This window comes from Artibeus jamaicensis, unplaced genomic scaffold, assembly GCF_021234435.1.
Source record: "Artibeus jamaicensis isolate MK-2021 breed Jamaican fruit bat unplaced genomic scaffold, CSHL_Jam_final scaffold_474, whole genome shotgun sequence".
In the NCBI taxonomy this organism is placed as follows: Eukaryota; Metazoa; Chordata; class Mammalia; order Chiroptera; family Phyllostomidae; genus Artibeus; species Artibeus jamaicensis.
The window spans coordinates 45,730,999-45,742,436 of record NW_026522046.1 but is presented as its reverse complement, the minus strand read 5'-3'; the positions used below and the strand labels follow the sequence as shown (position 1 = coordinate 45,742,436).

At 41.4% G+C, this 11,438-nt stretch overlaps 1 protein-coding gene across 4 annotated transcripts in view; it reads left to right on the top strand.

The window, feature by feature from the left end:
- The first annotated feature begins 1 nt into the window (after position 1).
- TTC3 (tetratricopeptide repeat domain 3) overlaps positions 2-11,438 on the top strand; it is a 108,361-nt gene continuing 96,924 nt past the window's right edge. Inside the window, exons 1-3 of one of the 4 annotated variants that reach the window (XM_053657999.1) lie at positions 2-194; positions 4,499-4,610; positions 6,477-6,624. The gene's annotated coding sequence lies outside the window, so the exon portion shown is untranslated. Of the gene's footprint in view, positions 195-4,498; positions 4,611-6,467; positions 6,625-11,438 lie in introns of all 4 variants that reach the window. The other 3 variants (XM_053657998.1, XM_053657996.1, XM_053657997.1) reach the window with 3 other exon arrangements.

Genomic DNA, 11,438 nt, shown 5'->3' with positions numbered 1-11,438 from the left:
CTCCAGCCCGGAGCAGGCTGACGTGGAGAGCCTCAGGCGGCGGCTGCGGCCGTCCGAGTCCGAGGCTCGCGAGCTGCGGGCCCGGGTGAGTGCGCACCTGGTGCGCGGCAGGGCTCCTGGATGTGTCACCTTGTCGCACTGCATCCAAGATGATCCGGGAGAGGGGCCCTCCACACCCCTTCCGTGGGCTTGTGGTGAGTGTGGTTGTGTGCCCGCATGGGATGGGTTGCTGGTGCCCTGGGGGTGTGTGGCCGCTTTTGTCCTGCGGAGTGGGTGTGTCCCTTCTGTCCTGTGTCCTCCTTCGGCGAGCCTCTGCCCACCCTGGTGTCTGCGAGAGTGAGAGAAGTCCGTTTGTGTACGCATCCCCTTGCCGCCCGCGCACCCTAGTCTTGAGGGTGATACTGCTGCTCCGGGAGGGGTCCTCAGGACCCGGCGCGCTGGCACGCGCCCGTGTGTCGCCTTTCCGCCCATTTGTGTCTGTGCGGGCTCTCCCCAGTGACGGCGTTGGCGCCCCCGGCCGGTGTGGGTGGTCTCTCCCTTCTGTGTCACTGCCCCTCTCCCGGGCGTGCGCATCCCCCGCGCGTGTGTTCGCACCTCCTGCAGTCGTGACCCCTGCCTGCAGCATCGCCTGCCCGGGTGTGCGTTCTTGCGTGTCCCCTTGCCTGTGCCCGGCCTGGGTCCTGTTGAGTGCGTGATCCGTGTGTTTGTGAAAGTTCGTGCACGTCGTGTCCTCTGTGTTTTGTGTTTCCTGAGTCTGCGCCACCTGTTTTTGTGAGAAGCAGTGTTTTGACCGGCGCCTCCCATACCCAAGCAGGGGAAACGGGAGCGGAAATCAGCCCAGTGTTCCCCGCTCCACGACGCCTCTGCGGATCATCCTCCATCCCCAACCCCCCACTCCCTAAGCTAATGGCCGGGGAAGGGGGGGAGAACAGCAGCGGGTCTAGGCAGCTGCTGCGTAAAACAACCGGTGTGGCCTGTCCAGCCAGCCTGTTCCTAAGAGGGGCCAGGAAGCAAAACATGAGCCAAGGCGTAGGTGAATTTGGGCTGGTGTCAGTGCGTGCCTCTTCCAGAGGCGCCCTAAACCCCCAAAGACCCTCAATTGCAGACTCCTTCCAAAATTTGCACAATCAATACATTCTGGTCGACCCTGGCGTTCTTGGTAATAATTAGTGAGTGATTCATACAGTGTTTTATGGCGTTCACAAAAATTCTCCCTTTTGATTCTGCCCAACGTCCTGGCCAGAGGTTTCACAGATTATGCTCCTCCCCTGGGAGCAGTTTCCTCATAGTTACAGCTCTGGTTACTCTAGCTAGGATATTTATTATTTAAATTTGCATTTTATCCTAAGGGAAATGGGATTTATTTTAAGGATACACGAGGAAGGAAACTTCAAACCCTTAGGCACCCAACTGCTCCTCCTGTGCAAAGGTTCATGCACTGCGCTGGAGGACTGCGTTTTGGTGTGTTCTCTCTCTGTTCATTTGCTCAATTTTCTTATTCTTGCCTAATTTTCTTTTTAATTTCTGGCTTATTAAATGTACAGGGGGGGGGTCTGACCAACCCATGACTCAGATTTACAGATGTAGTAATTCCGCCACATTTACTTCAGATCCTTTTTTTTTTTTTTAAGAACTTGTAGGCGTTGGAGATGCTCTCAGACCCTCCCCCTCCTTCCCTAGAGATAGCCTCCGTGTTTAGGTTTGTGTGTATCATTCCTTTGCATCCATAAACAGTAATGCAGTGTTCTGTTTTTAAACTTTAATGATATGAAGAAAATATGTCTTTTTGCAACTTGCTTTTCTTCCCCATCCTTAACATTTTGATATTTATAAACAAATAAATTGGAAAATTGTGTTGTTTTTGATTCATTCATTTTAATTGCTGGTATAGAATACCATTGTATGAATATGCCATTATTTACTTACCCATTTATCTGTTGACAGATTCAGGTTGTTTCTGGGTTTTGAGTCCAAAAACCAACCTGCAATAAACACTTTGTATTTGTTTGTTTGTACACACGTTTGGAAGTTTCTCTAGGAAATACACCTAGTAGTAGATTTGCTGGATGGTATGATATGTGCATCTTCAACTTGACCACATATCACAGAAGCTCTCAAAATGGCTGTACTGATTTTTGACTCACTGTATTGAGTGAGGACACATTTTCTCACATCCTTGCTAACAGTTTATGTTATCAGACTTGAACCTTTTGCCTTCTCTTTACTGACTAGCTTCTTTATAACTTTAGCTTGTGGCTAAATGTGGCTTCTGCTTTAGCCAGGTGTCAGTCTGTGGGTTTATCTCTCACGTTTAACTGGCTCAGTACCTCATTTGGTCCTCATGAGGTTAATCCCATAAATTTGTACCTAATGTATGTCAGTTCCTATGGTTGACGTAAAGTACAGGTAGTAATTTCCACGTTATAAATACCTGTCTAGTGGTAGGTGGTGTGATTTAATTTTTTCATATGATGAATTGTTTTTAAAAATATTTTTCTCTTTATTTGATGTAATACACGATACATTCAAAATATATGTAACCTATTTAAGTCATGAAGTGAAACAATAAAAGGAACACCTATCAATCCACCACTCATTCCAAGAAACAAAATGACCAGTATTGAATGTGCTAACCCCCAGAGTGACTACTTTCCTGAATTGTGTGTCATTCATTTCTTTTTTGAAAATTTTATCAGATATGTACACATCCCTCAAAAGTGTATGGCTTCTGCTATCTTTGAATTTTGTTTTTTTTAAAGTAATACTGCACACGGTTTTCTGGGAAGTGCTTATTTCACTCAATGTTATGTGTCTAAGGGTCATTCATACTAAGAATAGATTTGTCATTAATTTTCTTTGCTGTGTGATATTCCACAGGTGAATATAACACAGTGTATGCATTCTTCTGTTGATTGGCCTTTTTTTCTTTTTTTAACAGTTTTGCTCTTTATGAAGATCTTGTACACATCTTTTGGTACATATTTGCAAGAGTTTCTCTAATTTTCACACTGGGTGTATGACCCCCAGGGCAATGGTGATTATTTTTCTAGGGCGTACTTAGGCACACGTGACATTAATGAATCAATTTATAGATAAGGTTCCTGCGTACTCTACTGAAATTGGTATTGCCTGAGACCTATCATAGAGGTCTCCCTCCCGCTGGTCCCAGTTCCCCACGTCCGCATTGACCGCAGCATTCTACCTTAGATAAGGCGCCCCGCTCACCCACGGGACTCTTCCCACGGCGTTGCCCCAAGTGGGAAGACTCCACAGAAAACAAAGGGATAAGTCAAAATACAGTGATTAGGGCTAGGGAAAGCCTTTCACAGCCCAGACGTTTTCCATCTCAAGAGTGCATTCCAAAAAAAATAACGTTTTATGTTTAATCGACAGTATGTATAGCTATTTTATCACTTATAATAACTATAACATAATTTAAACCAATAGTATGTCACTTTTATTTTAAAATGTCACTGGGATACTCCAGAAATCCTGCAATTATTGAAATGTAGGCTAAGATTTTTAAATATCATCTTAAAGTGTGAAGAGTATGTAATTTTTTAAAAGCATTTTTGTGGTTTGTAATAGCATTGTGGTGATCTGTTTGCTAGAAATGGAATTGCTGAGTTATGGGTTATGAATGTTCAACTTTACAAAATCATACCAAATCATTTTCTGAAGTGGTTATACCATCTTATATACTTTGACCAGCAGTTTTGACAAATTATATACTTCGACTAGCAGTGTTAGGAGTTCTAGTTGATGTACGTCTTCCCCAGCACTGGTTATTGCCAGACTTCTTGCTATTTGCCAGTCAGGTGGTAGGACGTGCTAGATCACAGGTGGTTTTAATTTGCATTTTGATTGTCAGTGAGTTTGCGTGTTTTTCATATGTTTACGAACCTTGTTTTCCCTTTGTGAAACACTTGGCAAATCTTTTACCCACTTTACCATTGGGTTGACCTTTAAAACTAAAACTGTAACACCGATCCTTTGTTGATTATATGCACTGTAAGTACTTCTGTGGCCCATTATGTCACTGTGACGTATTCAGGTGAACAGAAGTTCTTAACTTTAATGTAACCTGATTGGAAACTTTCTCTAGCCCTGGGATTGCTTTCTTTTTAGAAGTTTGAAAATGATGCCTTTCATGTTTAAGTTCATAGTCCATCTGGTACTGATTTTTGTGTGTGGTTATAAGGCAGTGGTGCACGTTCATTTCCCCCCCCCCCCAAGTGGCTACAGTTGTCCTCATGTCATCTGCCAAAATGGCCCTCTGTTCATCAGTGATCTGCTCACCCACCTCTTTGACATGTTCAGTCTCTCTACGCATGGGTTTGTCTCTGGCTCTCCTTTCTGTGCCTCTTGTCCGCTTGTCTGTCCCTGCTGACACCACTGCCGTAATTATCATTGCTGCAGCTTTACATCCTGCTATGGGGGGAGAGTGGAGGGTGGATTTGAGTCTCAGCTGTTCTCGGATCTTTGTTCTTGTTTTAAGAATCAGCTTGTCACGTGACATGAAAAACTCTGGGAATGAATTGGAATTGATTGAATCAATCTGGGGAGAATTGAAATCTTTAAGATTTTGAACCTTCCTGTTTGAGAACGTGGTATGTATTTATTTCTTATTTAGGTATGTACTTATTTAGGTTTTTAATGTCTTTATTTAATAGAGTGTTGTAATTTTCTCCATATACGCCTAACACTTTAAATGTGCATACTAATGTTTCTAGTAGTTTTGTTGCTATTATAAATGGTGTTTTTTTAAGATTCTGTTTTCTGACTATCGTTAGTAACTAGAAATTTAATGGATTTTTATTTTTATTTATTTTATTTTTTAAGATTTTATTTATTTTTAGAGGGGAAGGGGAGAAGGAGAGAAACATCAATGTATGGTTGCCTTTCATGCGTCCCCTGCTGGGAACTGGCCTACAGGGAACCAGCCTGCAACCCAGGCCTGTGCCCTGACTGGGAATCGAACCACGATCGTGTGGTTCGCAGGCCCACACTCGATCCATTGAGCTACACCAGCCAGGGCTTAATGGATTTTTAAATATTGATCTTTAACCATTCATTTGAGAAAGACTTATTATTTCTAATAGATTTTCTGTAATTCATTTGGGTTTCTATGTATATAATTATTTACAAATAGTGACACCTTTGGTTCTTTAAATTTTCCCTTTTTTTCCCTTGTCTTAATATTCTGGCACACTTTTAAACCTATGTTCAGTTGAAGTGATTATGGTTGTTCATTAGAGGTGATTATAGTGGACATACATGTCTTGTGCCTAATTTTAAAGGGAATGCTTCTCCATTAGAACAAATATTTGTTACAAGTTTTTGTACATACTCTATTAAGTTAGGGAGGTCTTTTGTGATTTTGTTATATGGTTTCTTGCATCTGTTAAGAATATCTTGAGTTTTTTTCTCCTTTAATATGTTAAGTGTGATGGAAATCAATGAACACATTTTAAAATTCTTAATTCTTACATTCTTTCCTGGGATATACACACATTGAACTTGCTGAATTGTCTTTTTGTGAACTGCTGGATCGAGGTTGCTAATATTTTACCTAGGATTTCTGTATCTGTTTATGAATGAAATCACCTGTCAGTTTTCTTTGGACTATCTTGTCTGGTGTTGGCATTAAGGGTGCACGTGCCTTACACCAGTTAGAGAGCAGGGCCTCCTTTCCTGTTTCCTGGGCCAGTTTGAATGAGAGTGGTTGGTTTCCTGAAAGTCTGGTGGAATTTACCTGTAAGTGCTGACATTTTCTTTGTGGAAGGATTGTAAATTGTTAACAATTTATTAGGAATTAGCAGTTGAATAGTAATAAGACTTGTGATTTTCTGCTTTTTTAAATCAATTTGGCAAGTTTTAGAAATTTGTCTTTTTAACAGAAATTTCAAGTTTATTGGCATCAAGTTCATGTTATCTTAATTCCCTTTAAGTCTGTTTTATTTGTCATATGTTCCCTTCTCTTGTTTTGACTATTATTTCTGTGGGACTTCTCTTCTTCCTTTATTAGTCTTACCAAAAGTTTCTCTGTTTTATTAATTTTGCAAAGGATTAATTTTTGGCCTTTGTATTATATTTTGGGTTTTTTTTTTAGTCAATTGATATCTTAAATTTTATTTTTATCCTTTTTCTTGGGTTTATTCTTATATCATTTTTCTAACTTAAATTGCACGCTTATTAATTTTCAGCCATTCCATTTCCCAGTATAAGCATGTAAAGCTATGAACTTCTTCAAAGTTTATTTTTGCTTTATCTCATGGTTTAATTTAGTGTTTTCATTAACTTTCAAATCCAAGTATTTTTAAAATTTTCATTTTGATTTCTTCTTTGACTTAGGTTTCTTAATGTTTTAAAATTTCAAATTTACCTATATTAGCTTTTTTACTCGTTTCTTAATTGTTGTAAGAGAATGTAATGTGTATTTTGTCTGTAAAAAATTTTTTTCTGAGGACTTCCAGCAAGATGGAGGTGTAGGTGGAAACATTGTGCCTTCTCACACAACCAAGTTTAAAAAACAACAAAGTTTTAGCAACAAAAAACGCAACCAAACCACAGAAAATTGAACTATACAAAAGTCCCACAACAACGAACCATTCGGCCAGACTGGTAAGAGGGGCGGAGCCAGCAGTGGAGCAGGTCGTGCAAAAAAGATCCCCGGACCCAGGCGAACAGGCCGAGGTCGGGTCTCAGGTGTGGGGTTGAGAGGGGCAGACCCAGTGAGGGCACAAGGTGGCAGGCTGACTGTGGTCACACATTCACACGCAGATAAACTAGTGAAGGAGTGAGCAGTGAGACAGACCGCACAGGCCCCAGCAATGGGAAGCAGTAGAGGAAACTGCCATTACCCCTCTTTGACCCCGCCCCCACATACAGCCTCACAACCCAGTGACCTGGGTGGCCCCGCCCTGGTGAACATCTAGGGCTCCCCTCCTCATAGGCAATAGGCTCAAACAGACCAAAACATGGCTCAAGAAGAACTCAAACCCCCTGGAGCTGATAACTCTAAGCGACCAAGAAATTGCCAATCTATCAGATGCACAGTTCAAAACACTGGTGATCAGGATGCTCACAGAACTGGTTGATTTTAGTCACAAATTAGAGGAACAAATGAAGGAAGGCTAAACTAATTGAAATGAAGGGAAATGCACAGGAAACCAATAGTGATGGAACCAATAGTGATGGAAAGGAAACTGGGACTCAAATCAAGGGAGCAGACCAGAAGGAAGAAAAAAATGACCAAACAGAAAAGAATGAAGAAACAAGAATTCAAAAAAATGAGAGGCTTATTTTTAACGGACATAACACTCCAACATCCGAATTATAGGGGTACCAGAAGGGGAAGAGAAAGAGCAAGTGGAAAACTTAGTTGAACAAATAATAAAAGAGAACTTTCCCAATATGGCAAAGGAAATAGACTTCCAGGAAATCCAGGAAGCTCAGAGAGTCCCAAAGAAGTTGGACCCAAGAAGGAACACACCAAGGCACATCATAATTACATTAGCCAAGATTAAAATCAAGGAGAGAATCCTAGAAGCAGCAAGAGATAAGGGACAATCACCTACAAAGGAGTTCCCACCAGACTGTCAGCTAATTTCTCAAAAGAGACCTTACAGGCAAGAAGGGGCTGGAAAGAGATATTCCAAGTCATGAAATCCAAAGACCTACAACCAAGATTGCTCTATTCAGCAAAGCTTACATTTAGAATGGAAGGGCAGATAAAGTGCTTCTCAGGTAAGATCAAATGCAAGGAGTTCATCATCACCAAGCCCTTATTATATGAAATGTTAAAGGGACTTGTCTAAGAAAAAGAAGATAAAAAAAAAGATGAACAGTGAAAGGACAGCAGACTTACAGTTATTAACAACCACATCTAAAACAAAAGCAAACCAAAAGGACAGCTAGATCAGGAGCAGAACCATAGAAATGGAGATCACATGGAGGGTTAACAACAGGGGAGTGGGAGGAGAAGGGGGGAGAAGGTACAGAAAATAAGTAGCATAGCCGGTAGGTAGAAAATAGATAAGGGGGTGGGCAAGAATAGTATGGGAAATATAGGATCTAAAGAACTTGAGACATGTGGTCATAAACTAAAGGGGGGGAATGGTGGGGGAGGGGGTGTGCAGGGTGGAGGGGACTGAAGGGGGGAAATAGAACAACTGTAATGGCATGATCAATAAAATTTATTTTAAAAAATGAAAAAAAATAATTTTAATTGTTTTTCCAAGTACAGTTTTCTGCCTTTTATGTAAAAATTTGTTTGCCTAGCTCCATGGTCTTGTGCATAGTGAATGTAACTGTTTTGTGTGGGCTTTTGAAGAGAGGTGGTCTCGAATTGTGCCATGTCCGGCAGGTCAAGCTTGTACATTGTGTAGTTCGGGCTGTCTTTATTACTTTGTGTTTGTTTGACCTGTGATTAACTGAGACAGACATGTTGCAGTATCCTATTATTACCTTCTAACAAACTTCCAGTAGTTCTAACACGTTTTTCTTTTTACATATTTTGAGACAATTTGATTAGATACACGCAAGTCTATTATTTTCCTAGTGGATTGAACTTTCTCTATTATGTTGTGATCCTTTCCACGCCTAATTTTGATTTTTGTCCTTAGGGTCTGTTTTGTCTAACTCACCTTTCTTTTGGTGATAATTTGCAAGGAATCGCCTTTTCCTTCATTTTGCTGTCACTTAGAAAAATATCTTTGTTTTAGATGTCTCTTATAAAGAACATATTACTGGATTTTTCTTTTAATTGACTCAGACAATTTATGCCTTTTGATTGTTTTTATATTTTCAATCTTCATTGGAGGATATGTTCCATGGATATGAGAGAGGGGAAGGGGGAGAGAGGGACAGAGAGACAGGAGAAACACTGGTTCCCCACCGCAGGCAGAGGCGCCCTGACCAGGTATTGAACCCGCAGTCTCCTGAACAGGGCTCAAACCCACAAGCTTTCCGTGTTCAGGGACAGTGCTCCGACCAACTGAGCCACCCGGCCAGGGCTAGTTGGTATTTCTAAGAAGTCAGTTCAGGTCTCTTGGTGGTCAGCTCAGTTTTTATGTAAAATTACTTTTATTCTTATTCCTGAGACATAATTTTGAGGGGTATACAATTCTAGGTTGATGGTTTATTTTCTGTCTGCATAGTGAAAATTCTGTGTTATGAAGTGTGCTGCCAGTTTTACTACACGTCCTGGAAGAGAACATTCTTTTTCTGTTGGCTTCTGTCTTTGATGTAATGACCTTTCACCTGTAGGACTAGGTGGCCATTCCTTTTTCTTTATCCTCCTGGATGCTCACTGTTTCCTGATTCTGAATTTTATCTTTGTTGATAGGTAGGAGATCCTGAGCCCTGTGCTCTTTAAATATTGTCTCTTTTGATTTTATCTATTCTCTCCTTCTAGAATTTTAACTGGATATATAGTGACGTATATGTATTAGACTGTTGGCAGATCACTTTTTATCTTTCATATTTTTATTTCTCTCTTTACCAGAATTTACGATGCTGGGTAATTACATTACACACATCTTCTAGCTCTTAAATATGTCTTCAGCTGTGACTCATTTTCTCTTTAACCTATCTATTTTTTCTTTTACTTTTAACAGCTACATTTTAAATTTCAAAAAGTTCCACTTGGTTCTTTTTGAGGTATATATACCCAGTCATTTTTTTTTTAAGATTTTATTTATTTATCTTTAGAGGGGAAGGGAAGGAGAGAGGGAGAGAAACATCTGTAGTTGCCTTTTTGGGGGGTGGGCGTTGGTTATCTCTCTGGGAGGAGTCATTTTTATAGTCTAATGTTGCTCATGCAGTTTTTTCAACGCATTAGTATTCTGCAGACTGCATCTGGTAATCCAGTGTCTGCTGTACTTTGGAGTCTAAATTTCTGGCTCGTTTTTCTTCTGTTGTGTCTCTCTCATGGTGGATTAGCGTGGCGGTCTTTGACCGTGGACGCCTATCTGATCTTTCTCTGGGAACCCGGAGGGTCTGCTGGGGGTGCATGTCTTCCGATAGGGTTTGTGTCAGCTCTGGCTGGAGTAGAGGCGTTTTCCTGGGACCACTTTCAGTTCCCTCACTTCGTTTCTGGTCCAGGGCTCAGTGTCCCGATCCAACTTCAGCTCTTGGCATTACTGTGTGTAGCTCTTGACTCTGGGGTTTAGTTCTAGCAAGAGGCTTGCTGCTTTTGTGGGGAAAGGGTGGCTTTGACTGTTCCCTATTTCTTTCAACTCTGCAAAATTAAAAAAAATTTTAAATCCAGGACCCTCTTTTTTTGCACTGGTAGAGTCCCCCCATTAGTTCATCATAACTGATAGGATTAGAAGTCATTTACTTTAATATTTAATTTTATTAGTATATTTTAGTTTGTATTAGAAAAAAATTCTGTCCTACCAGACATAAGATTCCTTGGTGATACCAAATTTTCTCTTAAAACAAGTTTGCATCCAAGTTAAAAGTTGAGTTATTCTAAAGAAAAGTATAAAATAGCAGTACAGGTGGCAAGTGGATTTGGCAAAGTTTTCTTTAGGAAATGTGAGTATAAAATTTGGGAAACACTGAGATAGGGAATCAAGGTAGGTGGGGGGCACAGTGTACCCTCTGGACCCAGATGAGTAAACAATGTGAAAACTGCTATCAAAAGATACAGGCAGGGTGCGCTGGGCTTACAGAGAAGAGGTTCCTGCAGAAATAAATCTGGTTAGCAGGGAGATCAGGAAATGCTTCCTGGAATCCGAAACAAAGGGCAGTAGACATTAGGGGGCTGCAGAAATAGAATATCATATGTCCCATGTTATGTGCCATACTCTGGATGCGAAAAAGGCTTTTTGTTTTTTCTAGTCACTCACCTTTGCGGTTACATTCAGAACTCTGGGAATACCGTTCATCTAGAACAGGTCAGGTTGCAGACATTATATGCAACCAGGCTGTGGTAGAAGGGCACTCACCACTTTCTTGGAAGTGGAAACCATGTTGTAGGAGACAGCAAATGAGAAGTGGGCATTCGAGTGGGAGAAAGGGGAAGAAGAGTTCTTGCTGAGGTCGCAGAGTCCTGTGGTAGAAGGCGGGCAGGCTGGAGTTCCAGTGACTCTTGGTCGTGGTCAGAGGAGCTCATCAGAGTTCGATTTGTGGGCAGTGACCTGAGGCACGGCCTTGGAAAGGAGGAGCCGAGGAGAGGTGGGCCGTGAGGTTCATTTTAGTTGAGGAGGCAGTTAAACTGCAAAGCTGGGGTCCTGAAGGGGTGGCCTCCATGGGCCTCCATGTGTCTGGGACGATGATGGATTTGGGGGGTGAAGGGAACGCTGTGAACTACTTGTCAGCGTTCTCTCTTTTTAAACATTTTATTTTATTTTCCATCGTCAGTGTTCTTAAACATGACAACAAGCAAGAGATGTTGAGGTGTCAGTGGGAAGGAAGAGCAGGCATAG